The sequence below is a fragment of the Triturus cristatus genome, chromosome 3_2 (assembly GCF_964204655.1).
Source record: "Triturus cristatus chromosome 3_2, aTriCri1.1, whole genome shotgun sequence".
Lineage (NCBI taxonomy): Eukaryota > Metazoa > Chordata > Amphibia > Caudata > Salamandridae > Triturus > Triturus cristatus.
Genome location: NC_140584.1, coordinates 95,232,667 through 95,248,200, shown reverse-complemented (window position 1 = coordinate 95,248,200; position 15,534 = coordinate 95,232,667). Strand labels below are relative to the sequence as shown.

General features: G+C 43.9%; 1 protein-coding gene across 1 annotated transcript in view; it reads left to right on the top strand.

Moving 5' to 3' along the window:
- PDIA5 (protein disulfide isomerase family A member 5) overlaps positions 1-15,534 on the top strand; it is a 796,394-nt gene that overhangs the window by 717,747 nt on the left and 63,113 nt on the right. The window lies entirely within an intron of this gene.

The following is a 15,534-nucleotide window of genomic DNA, read 5'->3' as shown; positions in this document are numbered from 1 at the left end:
CACCTATGACATCGCAGCACACCGCACGCTTTTATATTATTAGTAATGTATTTATTTAAATTACAGCGCGGTCCTCTTGAACTATAACGGTCTTGCTTATTTAAAAATTTAATTTACGGCGCGGTCTGCTTTCACTTTAGCAGCCACACTTATTTAATTATTTAATTTACAGTGCAGGCCACTTTCACTTTAGCAGCTGCACTACATAAGCTTTATTAATTAATTATTATTTTTTCGCTTTGGGGGAAAGCGCCTCATACGCGCTATCAATTTTATATTGGCTGTGCCCCTTTCTTTAGATGCTGCTCACTGCAACCAGAATACGGTGAGCAGAGTCTAAATAAAGGGGCGCGGCCACCATTTGCGAGAGCTAGAGCTATCCGCATTAGAAATAACGATGCATTTTATATATTAGTTGCTTTTAAAAACACAGAAATAAAAGTCATTGTCATTTGCAATGCCATTTGCAATGCTTAAACACTCGCAAATGCGAGACCTATTGAATTGATAATGCTTGTTTTCAAATGAAAGAAAGGGAGGGACAGACACACTGGCATATGGCATCATTCTGAATTTGTCAACAGCAGTTGGAAGTACATTGAAGCTTCAGAACACAGCGTTCCACAAGGTATCAGAAACACATACTATCTTTCTAGTATGGCGAGCTAGATCATATGAGGACAGCAAATGAAAGGGGCAAAGGTAATTAGGCAGAAGCGACTAGAAACAGGACCCAGTGTGCGGACAGACTGATGGGTTATAGATAGCAATGCTTGCATAAAAAACAAGCATTTGCAATGCAATAGGTCTCACATTTACGAGCGTTTGAGCTATTGGCAATGTAAATGACAATGCCTTTTATTTATGTGTTGTTTTGAAAATAGATAAATAAAATACATTGTCATTTACATTGCCAATAGCTTTAACTCTCACAAATGCGAGACCTATTGCACTGCAAATGCGCTCTGCGCCCAAGCTGCAAAGATTTTAAAAAAAAAAAAATTAATGAGAAAGCTATTTGAGAAAATAGTGCTCGAAGGCTGTAGTTAAAGCCTACCGAGTAACAACACATGTAACATGGGGTGTCCTCATGGGAGGTTACAAAATAAGACAAGGCGATACTAAGGAGGGACTAACTATGAAAAGCCACAGTTTACAGTGGACAATGACACAAGCCAATGAAAAAATGGGCGGAGAGTGGACGGCGCTTCAAGAACACACCTGAATACAGCATGCCTACAGAGCAGCGCATGCGCTGCCCAGGTTCGACCTAAAAGGGAAAATATGCAGAAGCCGGATGAGAAAACTGAATGTGAGAGACCGGTGATAGGAGTTAGTTGAGAGAGTTAAAGAGAAGTACGTGGAATGTGAAGTGACACTAAAGAGAGATTGAAGAAATCAGGTAGAATGCATGTATAGTAAGGTGACACTTTAGAGAACATAGGATAGGATATTGAAAATCACCTATACCCACAGGAAATAAAAGTGCTGTTCCATAAAGACGTGGCTAGCCTGCAATAATAATATTAGTGCAGATTTGGGAATAATCTGATGTTGCTAAAACACTTATAAATCTATTAAAAAGACAATTAAACATATTACTTATTTTTCCCAAATGAATTACAGTTCTTCTGATATGTGATGTAATGTAATGTAAAAGCTATTTCTATAGCGCTACTATCACTCCAGGGAGTATCTTGGCGCTCACCCAACTCAGATATACGAGTTGGGGGGATTAGACGCACTTCACGCTAAACACTACATATTTAGACCATTGCTGTGCAGGCTGCCTCATTCATAGAAAATACCCAGGTTTTTAATGCTTTCCTATATTGAATTTCATCCGACAGGGAACGCAGGAAAAGAGGAAGTTTGTTCCAAGCTTTAGCACCTAACACAAAAAGGGATTTACCACCCTTGGTTGTTAGCTTGAATTTGGGGATGACCAGTAAATTTTGACCCACAGACCTTAGACAGCGTGCCGGATTGTATCGCCTGAAACCATTCCGTAGATATTTAGGTCCTTGATGGTGAAAGGCCCTAAAAGTAATTAAGAGGACCTTGAAAAGGATCCTCTTTGCAATTGGAAGCCAGTGGAGCATATTCAATGCTGCAGAGGCTGATGATCTATGGGGCCAGCCTAATACTAGGCGGGCTGCTGCATGTTGGACCATTTGTAACCTGTGGAGTACCGATTTATTGGCTCCAACATATAGACTATTACAATAGTCCAGCCTGGAAGTAATTAAAGCTACTGCGACAGCTTTCCTGGCTGACAATGGAAGGAAGTCAAAAAACTTTCTCAGAGCTTTAATTATATGAAAACATGTACCAGCTACGGCGACAGCTTGCTGTTTGAAGGACAACTGATTGTCAAATTTGACACCTAAGTTCCGTGCTGATATAATGGTATCAGGGGGAGCCACTTCATCATCGGGCCAACAACCTTTCGGAGAGAACACATTTTCTTTCCCAAAAGGCAGGATCTCCGTCTTTCCAGCATTACATTTAAGGTGATTGTCAGTCATCCATTTAAATGTTGCTGCCAGACACTCTTTAAGGTTTTCTTCAGCGCCGACCCGATCCCTATCCAAAACTAAAATAAGCTGGGTATCATCAGCATACGAAATTGTACTGATCCCAAAGGAAGCAATCAAGTTTATCAGGGGAACCATATACAGATTGAAGAGTATAGGGCTTAAACTCGAACCCTGAGGGACCCCGGAGCTGAGGGCTTTAGCTTCAGATTGATAATGGCCCAAAACTGTGATTTGGCGTCTGTCCCTTAGAAACATTTTCAGCCAGGCCAGAACCATCCCATCCACTCCTGCGGCAGCTAGGCGGGCCACTAAGATGTTATGGGAGACCGTATCGAAAGCTGCCGACAGGTCGAGTAGAATGAGGACAGCCTTCTTTCCCTGGTCAATGGCCATGCGGAGGGTTTCAGTTGTAAACAGTAGGGCAGACTCGGTGGATATGCAACATCTATTCACAGGTCGCATGTTCTCAATATTAATACAAAAATCATTCCTTCTCTCCTCCACTATTTAAGTTTCCAATATATACATCGCTTGGGCAGTAACCTCTTTACTGAGACAGCATTTCACCTTCTCATTCATTCACAGTAAAGTCTTTGCTAGCAGAATTAGTTGTGTTTGTCAGTGTCTTCGTATAGCCGATAGTTGTTCCTTTATCTGTCCTAGACCTTTCCAAACTTCCTTGGGCACCCTCTTTGGTCGGGACTTGTTGGTTACTATATTACCTGGCAGTTTCTTGCTTGGCAACCATCAAGCCCAGCATTCAAAGTGTCAGTTTAGCTCTGGAAATCCTTAATATAGTAAATTGGTGTGTCATATTCTAGTGACCCAGCGGAAAAGGGGGCAAATTTACAGATCCTCCCTGCGTCACAGATCTGTCACCACTCCTATTCATTCACACACGCATTCATTGGTGGGACCCATAACACCAACATTCACACTAACGCCCCCGTATCTGCACACAGGGGAATGAGGTATCCGCTGGACATGTGGGGGGGGGGGGGGGGGGGGTACCTTATTACCTATAGGGAAAGAAATATGTTACAAGATTGTACATATATACATCAACACCTATAGAATACTAACCTTAACATCAAGGCACTTCACCACTTGGTCGAATGGACCAATTAGTTGGACTGGTTGATGGTGATTTAGAACCAGCTAAAACACATTAAAGCTTTAGAATTCTTATTCGATGCTCTATTCAAAGAAAACCACAAACTCCTTCTTAGTTAATTAATGTTTAGTTTATCTAATTAATTGCTTTCACTTGCATAATTTGGCATTTCAGTCAATCAAAGTTCCAATTTTAATTAATCAACACAAATTTACATTTATATTTACCTATTCTTGCTATCAGGGCTATTTTCTAATTCAATTGGCTCTGCATAACCCACATTTTTTTGCTCAATCGTCTCATTCGGAAGCAGGCCAAGACTCAAAAGTCCGGGAAAAGTTCTTTGCTCGGAGCGACACAGTCCCAATGATCTCCAAAGGACCAAGTAATCGCGCATGCGAATCGATCACGGAACACACTCTCCTCCGGATATGATCTGCGACCCCCCCCCCTCTATTCTACTACCCTTTTTATAATAAAATTCTGGGTAACATGAAACATTTCTTAGACTACGAGAGCGTCTGATTGGTCCCTTTTGTTGAAATTTGCAATTTGGTCCTGTTTTCCCATCGATCTGGGTTCTCAGATATTTTGCTGGGTCACATCCTCGGTCTATGTCATACTCATGCAACATTGTTGATTCTTCCTCATAGGTGACCATTGTTTGTCATGGTGGTTTTACTGACTGAAATCTGGCAGTCCTCCATCTTCCTATCCTTGACCAGGAACACTGTGCTCTGAATTTGAGGATGCCTGGAGATCTTCGGAGCCATCCGAGTCTGCGCAGTAGACATCGCGCTCACAAGACGGTGGCCACTTCCGAACTCCATTTTGTATGTCATGGCTTAGTAGGCCCGAATGCCAACTTAAGCAAAACAAACACAAAAGAATAATTAATATGCGGAAATGAAGATTCTAATGTTAAACCCACACTAATCCCCTTATATATTTTCCTAGCTTATTAGCGACATTTAAAGCAATACTACTCACCAGTCAGTCCTTACAGGAACGCAAAATGTCACAAAAGCAACATAAATCATGCAATTTTCTATTACCACATCTCCTATTGTTAATTTGCGTACCATATTTAGTCATTGAGTTATTCTGCCATGCAAATAGCAATGAGTCCCGCGTATAGTTTGTGTTTACTGAAATGCATATTGTTGATTAGTATAACACAGCTCACAGTTAATTTAAATTAAAATATAAATTGATTACGTAATCAGTATTTTCATGCAAAATAGAGAAGGTATACAACATTTTGCATTACCTGCTCCATCACTAGGATGGCTGTTAACTTTCTTATTGTGTACCCCCAGTATGTCATATTTCTTCGTATCCCCAAATAGTGTGACGGAACGTTCCTTCTTCTATATCGTAGCTAGGGCTCCTGGATTTATACTAGTTTTTTATTATATTTCTATTTCTGTCCGACTTTAGCCAAATTTACTTTTAGCATACTTTGCTGGCATTCATCCATATTTGGTTTGGGTTTTGAGAAACAAATTAAGCAGAAATTAGTTTATTTCCACATTTATTTTTATCAATAAATGTGTATTCGTACTTGATTGCCTGACAGGTTCCATTGATACCAGCACACATAGATGATAAATCGATGAACTTACATGAAAACATGCAAATTTTAGTATCCACGTTGTGCAAGTCTGCTGCTGTTTAAGCCTCTTTACTAAAATTCCTTTCTTTTTTAAGCCCCTTACCTGTCAATCCACACAGCTTTTGGCCCGGCAATTGTGACTGACAGCATTTACAATCACTCAAAAAACAAACTATTTCCGTTTTTATCCACATAAAAAAAAATATATATATATATATTCATCAATGTGTCCCCACTTCAAACACGCACTTCACAGCAGATCTAGTAAAAGCAAAAGGCATTTTTAATTCAGGGTTCTTTGTTTGCATTACGCGCTTCGGAGCACAGCTCCTTGATCATAGGCTGCCAAGGTGCACGCAGACATACTGAAAGGCACAACTTCTCAGCACATTTCAATTGACCTTTAGTAGGTTTCACAGGTGAGTTAACTGGTGTTCATGCTGGGATATGTAGTCCCTTTCAGACAGTGTTTTATCTATTGTAGACCCTGCGCTGCAACACTGAATATGCAAACGAAGAACTCTGAATTAAAAATGCCTTTTGCTTTTACTATATACATACATATACAGAAAAATTAATGGATTTCTGACTGTATTTATGTGTAAAAATCAGTAAAAACTGAAAACAGGGGCCTTAATCAGATCACACTTTACACTTGTGGGCACTTGGCTCCTCCTATTTTGTATATCTGCTCATGTTCTAGTAAGCCCTTTGTAGTGCTTAACTGAATTACTCTTAGTCTTGTTTTGATGGCTACGCCTCTCAGGTGTATCAATGCAGCCTCCCAATCCATCTCTTCGATTGAACCTGGATCACTCTCACTAGGTCTCCCGCTGTTTCTTTAGCATGTCTGGTTTCCTGATTAGAAGGTTTTGGATATGAACCATACCACCTTTTTATTTACTTTTCCCATTAACTCTACTGTCCGGCAGATATTATCTGGCATTTTCACCCAGTCCATTGTTCATGCAGAACAGTAAGGTGTGTCTGGGTTGGCTATAGTGACAGTTCTTATTCTTCCTGAAGTGTCGGGATTGCTTAAGACAATTAAGCATTAACTACATTATGTCATTGCACTACAGCAGGTATACGTGGAACTCATGCCTTGCATTCAAAAGAAGGGACATAATAAATCAGTAGCTGGCTAAAAAATGAAAATGCACCAGTAATTAAAAAAATATAGCCTCATCACTTTTGATGAAAATCCCCCCCCCCCCCACTCAGCTGAGGTCTGAAGCTGCAGTAGCTTCCTACGTCTGATGATGTCAACAATGTAAGGGCAGTCTGTGTAATGTGTGCACTCAGACATCTGGATATTGCTCAACTTCTTGTAAAACACGCAGGATAGGAGGCGAATGGGTGTTTCCAATAATATTACAACATGCCTACATATGTACTAATGCATTCCTTTGTGCACTCACAGTCGCTTAGGAAGGATCCAACTAAACTTAAGGTGTTACAAACCATGCTCTAGAGGGTAATCCACATCTAGATAAGGTATGTTCCAAAACTCTAAGTGATACATTTGAAATGTAACTCTTTTGGAAGTTTTGGCATTTCGGAATTGTGGCAGCCCTTTGCAGCATCTGTTCTTCGGTCCACTCCCACTAAGGAAAACTTGCCTTTAACACATCATGTTTGACGATACTGCCAGAGTCCATTCACTTTGAAAATTCAGTAGTTCAACACCATAAGAAATGCATCAGCCCACATATTGTTTATCCATCTCTCTTATGCTCTTTATCGGCTTTGGACTACGTCCAAAAAGATAATGGTGTCAGGGCTGCAGCCTCGCCTGTTACTTAGATTCTTAGCATCTACTGAATCTGCTGCCCAGAAATGGCATTAGGTAGCCTTGAGAGCACCTTCAAAAGTATTTCTCTGGTGCCAACATCTGGAGGCTCTTCATATGTCTACACAACTCAGCTGTTTGTCTAGAATGCTTTTGATATAATGCACACTGAACCCACCCCACACTTCATGGTAAATTTAAGAATGCCAGTTACAGATTGTACTCTAAGCTTTCATTCTTTTTCTACTTGAGGATTGAATCTAATGTTTGCCAGTATTAGCGCTTCTGATATAGACTTCTTTATGCAGCACTAACTCAGAGGCACCAGACTGGATCCGGAAAATCTTGAGCAGTACCGCTGTATGCCGGTAGGTGGCAACAAGTGGCCATCTGCTTCAGCAGGGAAGTGAGCAGTGCCTACATAAGCGCCACCCTGGCGCACTGACATCATTTCCTTTCTTTCTGCGCCAACAGCGCTAATCCAGGGACCTACTTTGATCATTTATTTACCACTTTTTTCGAACCTTTTGTCAATTATTTTTTAGCTTTTCTACCAGCGTGTGAGAGATATGTCCCCCAACAAACCCATGGGATTTAAACAGTGTGAGGAATGTCACAGAAAAATCTGTGTTTCTGTCCCGCACTTGATTAGCCTGTGGGGCCTGGGTTCGAACCCCAACTCCAAGGCCTGCGTCAACTACAAGTCGATGCACCCTAAAGCAATTTGTGACCGGGTGATGAAGCTCCTGGCGATACGGCAGAAGAAGGCTCTGCACCAATCTCAGTCATGATTTGAGGAGGATTTTCAGGCCCGTTCTTTGTCATCCCACTTCAAGTCAAAGAAGCACAAGAAGAAGTTGAAGCTTTCTTCTCCTAGCTAGCTCTGTTCTTCTAGGCCCATCTCTCGCATGCCACCCTCTGAGTGGGCGGATGGGTCTGCTCCATGCTTCCCAGAGTTTCCTGGAGCTGGTGTGACTCCTGCCCAACTTGAGGAGTTCTATGAAGCCATGTACTCCATCTTTGGGTCTACTACTACCTATGTTGCGCCGTTGGGCCCCACAGAGCTGAGAGGTACTCCTGCTCGATTACCACCAGCGTATCCGCCTCTGATGCCAGCTGGGCCCTCTGGATCCATTCCCGAATCCGAACAGATGCTGACACCAGCACCTTCACCGGTCCCAGTTCTCTTTGCGCCACTTGAAAAGGCCTCTGTTATCCTCTCCGAGCTGGAAACAAAGCTGCCTCTGCACCTCTCGACGTCAACATCGGTGCCGCTTGTACAGCGTCACCCCACCCTAAACTTGCCACCATTCAACGGACCTACTTTCCCAGAGAGGGATGATTATGAAGAGGGTTATGGCCCTCAGAGGATGAATTTCACTATGAGGAAAACTGGTATATGGAGCTGGACGATTCCAGCGGTCTGGACACCTCACCAGACTATGGCCTTGCTGTGGTGATGCATAGGGCAGCGGTAACCTATAGCTATTCTTTATCGAGGTCAAGAATAACATCTTGATGGAGGTGCTTCAACTGGGGGTTAACTGCTGAGTATCTGCTCCCCTTTAATGAGGTTCTCACTAAAGTTTTCCTCGGTGCCTGGGCAAAACCCTGCCAGGTGGCTCTCAAGCACAGAATGATGGCAAGTCGCCGCCGCCCTTTCCCTGGGGACCCAGGTCTTCCTGACCAAAGATCCCTCTCCCAAGACCCTAGTGGTCCAGGACTTGGCTGCCAAACTTAACCTGAATGCATTCCTTAGCACTCTTCTGGGTAGGGGATCAAAGAGGCGGGATATTTTTGGGAGAAGGATCCTTTCTTCTGCCAGCCTGGCATTGCAGTCGGTAAACACTGCATGCCTCTTGGGCCAATATATTTATGCCATGTTTTGGAACTGCTGCCCATGCTTCCAAAAGAGGGCCGGGCTGTCTTGAATAAGGCACAGATTGGCAAAGGCAAAGTTCACCATTCGGTGCAGGCTGGATACCACCAACTCACTAGACTGTTCTATGGCCTCAGAATGACTGACAGAATATCGACGTCAAAAATATCGGAGCCGAAATATCGATGTCAAGAATATCGAAGTCCTATCTCCATTATGGTAAGTACAAAATATCGGGAGAAAAATATCGTTGTCAAAAATATCGTTGTTAAAATTAATGTAAATAAAGTAAATTATACATATATTTAAAATAAACATAGTTAAAAATATGTTTAAAATTATAAGTAATACATATATTGTTAAAAATATACATATAAAATATAATATATATATACTTAAAAAATATTTACAATTAATTATTGTAATAACTTATAAATTGTTAAAAACATTTTATAAATTATAAATACATACACATACAACAATAATATAAATAAAAAGATAAAAAATATATATAACACATTTACAAAAAAATGTGTTAAATAAATTATACACTACATTAACTAAAACAGTAAATACTGGATAGCGTAGGGGTAAAAATGACTATTCCCACTCCAGAGAGTACAAAAATAGGGAAAGTGTTGGATAGCGTAGGGGTAAAAATTACTATTCCAACTCCAGAGAGTTTAACAGTAGGGAAAATGTTGGATAGCGTAGAGGTTAAAATTACTATTCCAACTCCAGAGAGTGCAACAGTAGGGAAAGTGTTGGATAGTGTAGGGGTAAAAATTACTATTCCAACTCCAGAGAGTGCAACAGTAGGGAAAGTGTTGGATAGCGTAGGGCTAAAAATTACAATTCCAACTCCAGAGAGAGCAACAGTAGGGAAAGTGTTGGATAGCATAGAGGTTAAAATTACTATTCCAACTCCAAAAAGTGCAACAGTAGGGAAAGTGTTGGATAGCATAGGGGTAAAAATAACTTACTAATAATTACAATAATATTTTTTAATTAAATAATAATTTAATTATTAAATAACAATTAATTAACAATACCAATAAATAAGTACCAAAAATAATTACCAATCAATAATTAATTAACAATTAAATTGATGATAAATACAATTAAACAATGAACAATTAATTACCAAATAATAAAATACAAAATAATAAATTTTCAATACCAAAAAACAATAATTATTAAAAATTATTTAGCAATTAATAATTAATTTAAAAATACATTGTTGATAAATGCCAATAAATATTAATTAATGACAATCACTTACCAATTATTAATTAATACACAAATTAATTTCCAAAACATAAAAATATTAATTATTAAAAAGCTATTACCAATTAATAATTAACAATACATTAATTATCAATACTCAACAATAAAATAAATAATTACTTAATTACAATTAAATTACTTCCCACCCTATTGCCCTATAAACTCACAACACACTTCAATAATAAATTAATACACTTAATATAATTACCAATTAATAAAAATTAATTACCAATTAATAAAAAATACTTACCATTTAATAATTATTTAACATAAAATGAATTATCAATACCAATAAATAAAAATAAATAATTACTTAATTACAATTAAATTACTTCCCACCCTATTCCCCTATAAAACCACAACCTGCTACAAAACTAACACGCACAATTTACTTAAAAATAATTACTAATTCCTAAAAATTTTAAATTAATTTAATATAATTAAATTACTTTCCACCCTATTCCCCTATAAACCCACAACCCGCTATGGTACTAAAATGCATAATTTACTTTTTTTTTTTACTAACTTCTAAAAAGTTTATACATATATTCTGATACTAGTACAATAATCAACAAAAAATATAAACACAAACATATAAAATACATAATAAAATGCATAACACTAATATAAATAACGATATTAGTATCATCGATATTTTTGCTATCGATATTACTAACTTCGATATTAACAAAAACGATATTTCTTACCTTCAGGTCGATATTCTGGTCGCCGATATTCTTGACTTCGATATTGTGTCCCTACGATATTTCAAACTCTATATTAATGTAGGTCGAAATTAAAAACTTGATATTTAGACTGTTTGCCATGGCCTCAACAGTGGCACTTCACCACCATTCTTGCCTGAGATTGATGAGGTTTTCAGGGGATGGTCCAACTTTCCCTGATAGACATGCTCTTTGACAGCTCTCGCCTTTTCAGCGATAAGGCAGGCATGGCACTCGAGCACTGTAAGGAGTACCTAGTCACCGCCAGATCCCTAGGCCTCTCTTTGGGTTCCCAACAATCATCTTTTCAGCCCTTCCATGGCTATGGTCGGGGCTCCCATGTGCATCGACAATTCCAATCTTTATCCTCCAGGCAAGCAGGCTACTCAGTCCTTTCCTGGCTGGAGACGTAGATCCCACAGCGGATGTGAAATCCTCACCCTGGGTCCAGTCCAGTCCCCGCTTCTCCCACTACTGCACCCTTCAAGCCTCTTTCGTGGGTCCTTGATACAGCACACCCATCCTGTTATTGCCAGGATCAGCCACCACCTGCCCCAATGGTAAGCAATAAGCTCTGACAAGTGGGTGCTCCAAATCGTGCAGTGGGACTATGCCCTTCCATTTCAAGAGACTCCACCTACCTTGCCACCATCCTCAGAATGGTAGACAGAGGGGCATCTATTCTTGCTCCATCAGCAAGTGCAGGCTTCGCTGACCAAAGATGCCAGCATCAGAGCAGATTCTGGTTATAAGTCTGTAGAAGTCCTGAGAGAGGTGTACACTGCAAAAATCGTAGAACAGTTACTCTAAGGTTGCGAGATTCTGTTATAGAAAAATATGAAGTGCCGGCAAATCATTGAAACAACCATCTGAAATAAATGGCTGGGGCTGCCCACAGGCTCAGTGAATAGTGCCTTTGAGGTTTGAGTTGGGCCTCACTAACATCCTATTTAAATATAAACAGAGGTTACTCAATTATTGGGCAAGTCTTTTAAAACCTGAAGAAGGCTCTTTGAGGCATTTCATAAAACTCCTCTTGCAAGGGAAATATATAGGTCAATGGGTAGACAACCTACAGGAAATTCAGTCTTCCCTGAATCTCTCCCTGGCATGTCCCCTTAAACATGTCAACGTTCCAAAACAAACAAGCAATAAAACGTTTGGTAAAAGAGTACTCGCGGAACAGCGACCTTGCTGATATGCGTAAGAGAATTATTCTGCAGCATTTATGGGAGGCAGATTATAGTGGTTTAATCCAGCCCTACCTACGGGATGTAAATCGTAGATTTGTTAGGTGGTGGGCCCTGAAGATCAGGTTGGGCCAGGTTCCTTCCTTCACTAAATGGAAAGGGATTAGGCAGTCGGGGTGGGACAAGGATATCTTCCCTTTCTGCAAGCATGATGTATTGTCACTTTCGCACAGAAATGTCTTCTGTGCTTACTTTGCTTAAATAAGAAGTAGCCTATTACTGCCGGTCTTTTGAAAGTTGCAGGTTCGTCGCATCAGTGATTTGATGAGGATAATTCTGCAGTGTAATAACATGGCGGTATGTTTGGCCTAAGTGAAATACTTATCTGATAGAGACTAATAGTCGCAGATTCCTTAACGTAGAATTATCCCCAGGCATGAGACTGGACCCGGACAACTTTCTTGACCAGCATCTCAGCGCGCCGGGGGGTCCGAACCTCGCGACTCCATCCCGACATCCTCCGTGGGCGTGATGTCAGTGAGGTTACATAAGCCCCACCCCGGCGCGCTGATGTCAGTTTTCTTCTTTTCCGCGTGCAACGCGAATCCGGATCGTGTTCCTGGCCTGTTTTCAGGCCTTCTTTTTACGCTTTAGCGTTTTCTTGGGAACAGTGTGCGAATGCCTTCGGGCTTCAAGACGTGCTCGTCTTGCGCGCGCCAGATGTCGGCGACTGACCCTCACCCCATCTGTATGTGGTGTTTGGGGGAGCACTATGACTCCACGGACTGCGAGGCTTGTCAGCAGATACAGCCGAAGTCCCGGCGGGAGCGCCGGATGAAACTGCTCTCGGCCTGCATATCCAGGTCGGCGGCGGCGTCGTGTCCGTCCCCCGCGGAGGCTTCAAGACCCGCCGCTTCCGTCCCCAACATCGTCCCTCTCCAAGACCGCAAGGGCGTCGCTCACCTGTTGGTAAGTGTCTCAGTTTGTCCCCGAGGCCTGGTCCCCGGTCTGTTGGGGGCGTGGGTTCTCCGCGGGTTGTGCGGCCCCACGCGTCGCCACCCTACCCACCGTTTCTCGGCGCAGGGGCAACCAGACTCCAGATGGAGGCCTATGCAGCGGCCTTGCAGGCCTCTTTGGCTCCTCCTTCTTCTCCTCTTCTTCCTGGGACGTCTGCGGATCCGTTGCCATGTGCGGGGTCATCTACGGCGTCGCCGGCACCAACAGGTTCAGCTCCAGGTTCTGGAGATGTGGTGCCGTCGGGGTGCGGCCCTCCGGGGTTCCCTCCTTCGGACCACGGCGCCTCTGCCTCGCCGCAAACCCCCGCCGGGGTCCCTGTGGTGTCGCTGGAGATCGCAGAGGCTCGTCCCCCTTGGTCCTCTGAGCAGGTGGCGGCCTTGTCCGAGCTGACGCCAATCAGGCGCTGTCGGCGGCTGGCCCTAGTGGCACTGCGGGGGCCGGCAAGGGGCCAGGGCGTGTCCCCGAGCCCCCCTCGTCCCTCCACGCAGGCGGCTGCCTCGTCAGTCGAGTGGACCCATTTTCGGTGCCGTTCCTTGGCCGCCCCGGCTCCGACCCCGCCCCGGCTCCGACCCCGCCCCATTCTCCCACGGCGCGCATCGTGGCAGAGGTCGTTTCGGCATCCCCTTTGGCGCCAGCCAACGTTGACCTGGCGCCGGTGGCGGACTCTACGTTGCCCTGCCGGCGTCGGGTCGTTGATATGTCTTCGGACGCATCCTCTTCTCCAGAGGTTCCGCAGCTGTTTGTTTCATCTTCTCCGGAGACGGGATGCCACGTCGTGGCTTTTTCCCTGGCTTCTTCCAAGGACGGCTCTTCGCCGTCAACGCGCCTGCAGTCTTCCCCGGAGGCACCTCAGGTTTCCCACTCATCGGTCAACCCTCCCCCATTCCGAGTTTGGCCTTTCCTTCCTCCGGTTGGGCTGGGAGACGGCTGCCTTAGCTTACAGCCGTCGCCCACGGAGGAATTGCTTTCACCACCGTGTGGCCCTACGGAGACGAGTGCTGCCTTCGCCCGGGCTGTCTCCATGGCTGCAGGAATCTTGTGCATGGGCGATCCGGCTGCCCATTTCCCCACGGATCATTTGCTGGAGGTTCTCCATCAGTGCTCTGGTGGACGGAAGCTGCTTCTTCCCTTCGAGGCTTCGCTCCATAATTCTCTCCTGGGGGCCTGGGGACGTCCTGCCACCGGGGACCCGGTGCCCCAGCCCCTTCTGCACCGCCACCGTCCTGCTCAACATGATCCTGTCTGTCTTTCCTTCCTCCCTTCTACCAGGGGCCCTCTTTTGTACACCACCTTTCCCTCCTTGCCATCGGTGTTGTCTCCCCCTTCACAGGAGGCCCGGTGGTTAGATTCCTGGGGGCGCAACATCTTCGCCTCCTCCAGTGCTGCTTTGCGGGCGCTTAACATGCTTTGTGTATTGGCCAGAGCCACTTCTTGCTTATGGAATTCGGCGGAGTTCTTTCTGTCTTCCGATTCTCAGGAGGGTGCCTGCGTTGATCTGTGGCACCATGTGTTGGATGGCCGGGAGCTGGCGGCGTTTATTCTTCGCTCGGGTCTGGATGTTTCGGAGGTGCTTGGTGGCACCATGGCTTCTTCAGTGGCCCTTCGTCGCCATGCTTGGCTGAGGGATAGAGTTTTTTCCCTGAGAACGTTAGAGAACGGCTGGTTGACCATACCTTTGATGGCGCTCTTTTGTTCCACGCCCCTGCAGATTCTGCCATTCAGAGGTTTCTTGCAGGGCTTCGTCCTCCTCCTCCCCCCTCCCCCTAAGTGACCTGGATGTCGGTCTGTATTCTGGGAGGTGTTCTCCCGTTGTTTCCTGGGGCCTGGTAACGAGTAGCCCCGGTTGTGTGTTCTGTGTGGTTGGTGTGCCTTTCAGGCCCTTTCGTTGGCCCTTTGGTGCTGTTGGCTGCTGGTCCGGCCCTTTTTTGACTTGTGGTTTTGGCTGTTGGTTAGCCCGGTAGGCCCTGAGATTAAGCCTTCTGTGTCTTCTTTATTGGCCGCTTAGTAAGCCATCTGCAGGTTTTTTCTGCAGGTCTCCCTGTTTTGACCTCTGCTGCGGACATTTTTTCCAAAGAGGTGTTCCCATGGTTCTTGGGACGTAGCCTACCCTATGTGGGGTACTTGTAGCTATTACATAGCTCTGTTATGTGATGGGGAGGTGTGGTCACCCTTTCGGGCTCCTTGCTCTCCGTGGCGTCACGGTATGTCGCTGGTGCGATCAACTTTCCGATTGTCTTGGAGCAGCTTGCGCTGGGTCCGTCCTTCTCCTTGTCGCTACGTCGCTCGAGCGGTCTGGCCTGTTATCTGCGGCATCATGTTGTGGCAGTTCCGCACTTCTGTCCTGTGTTTCGGCTTGGTCCTCTGTCTGATGCTGC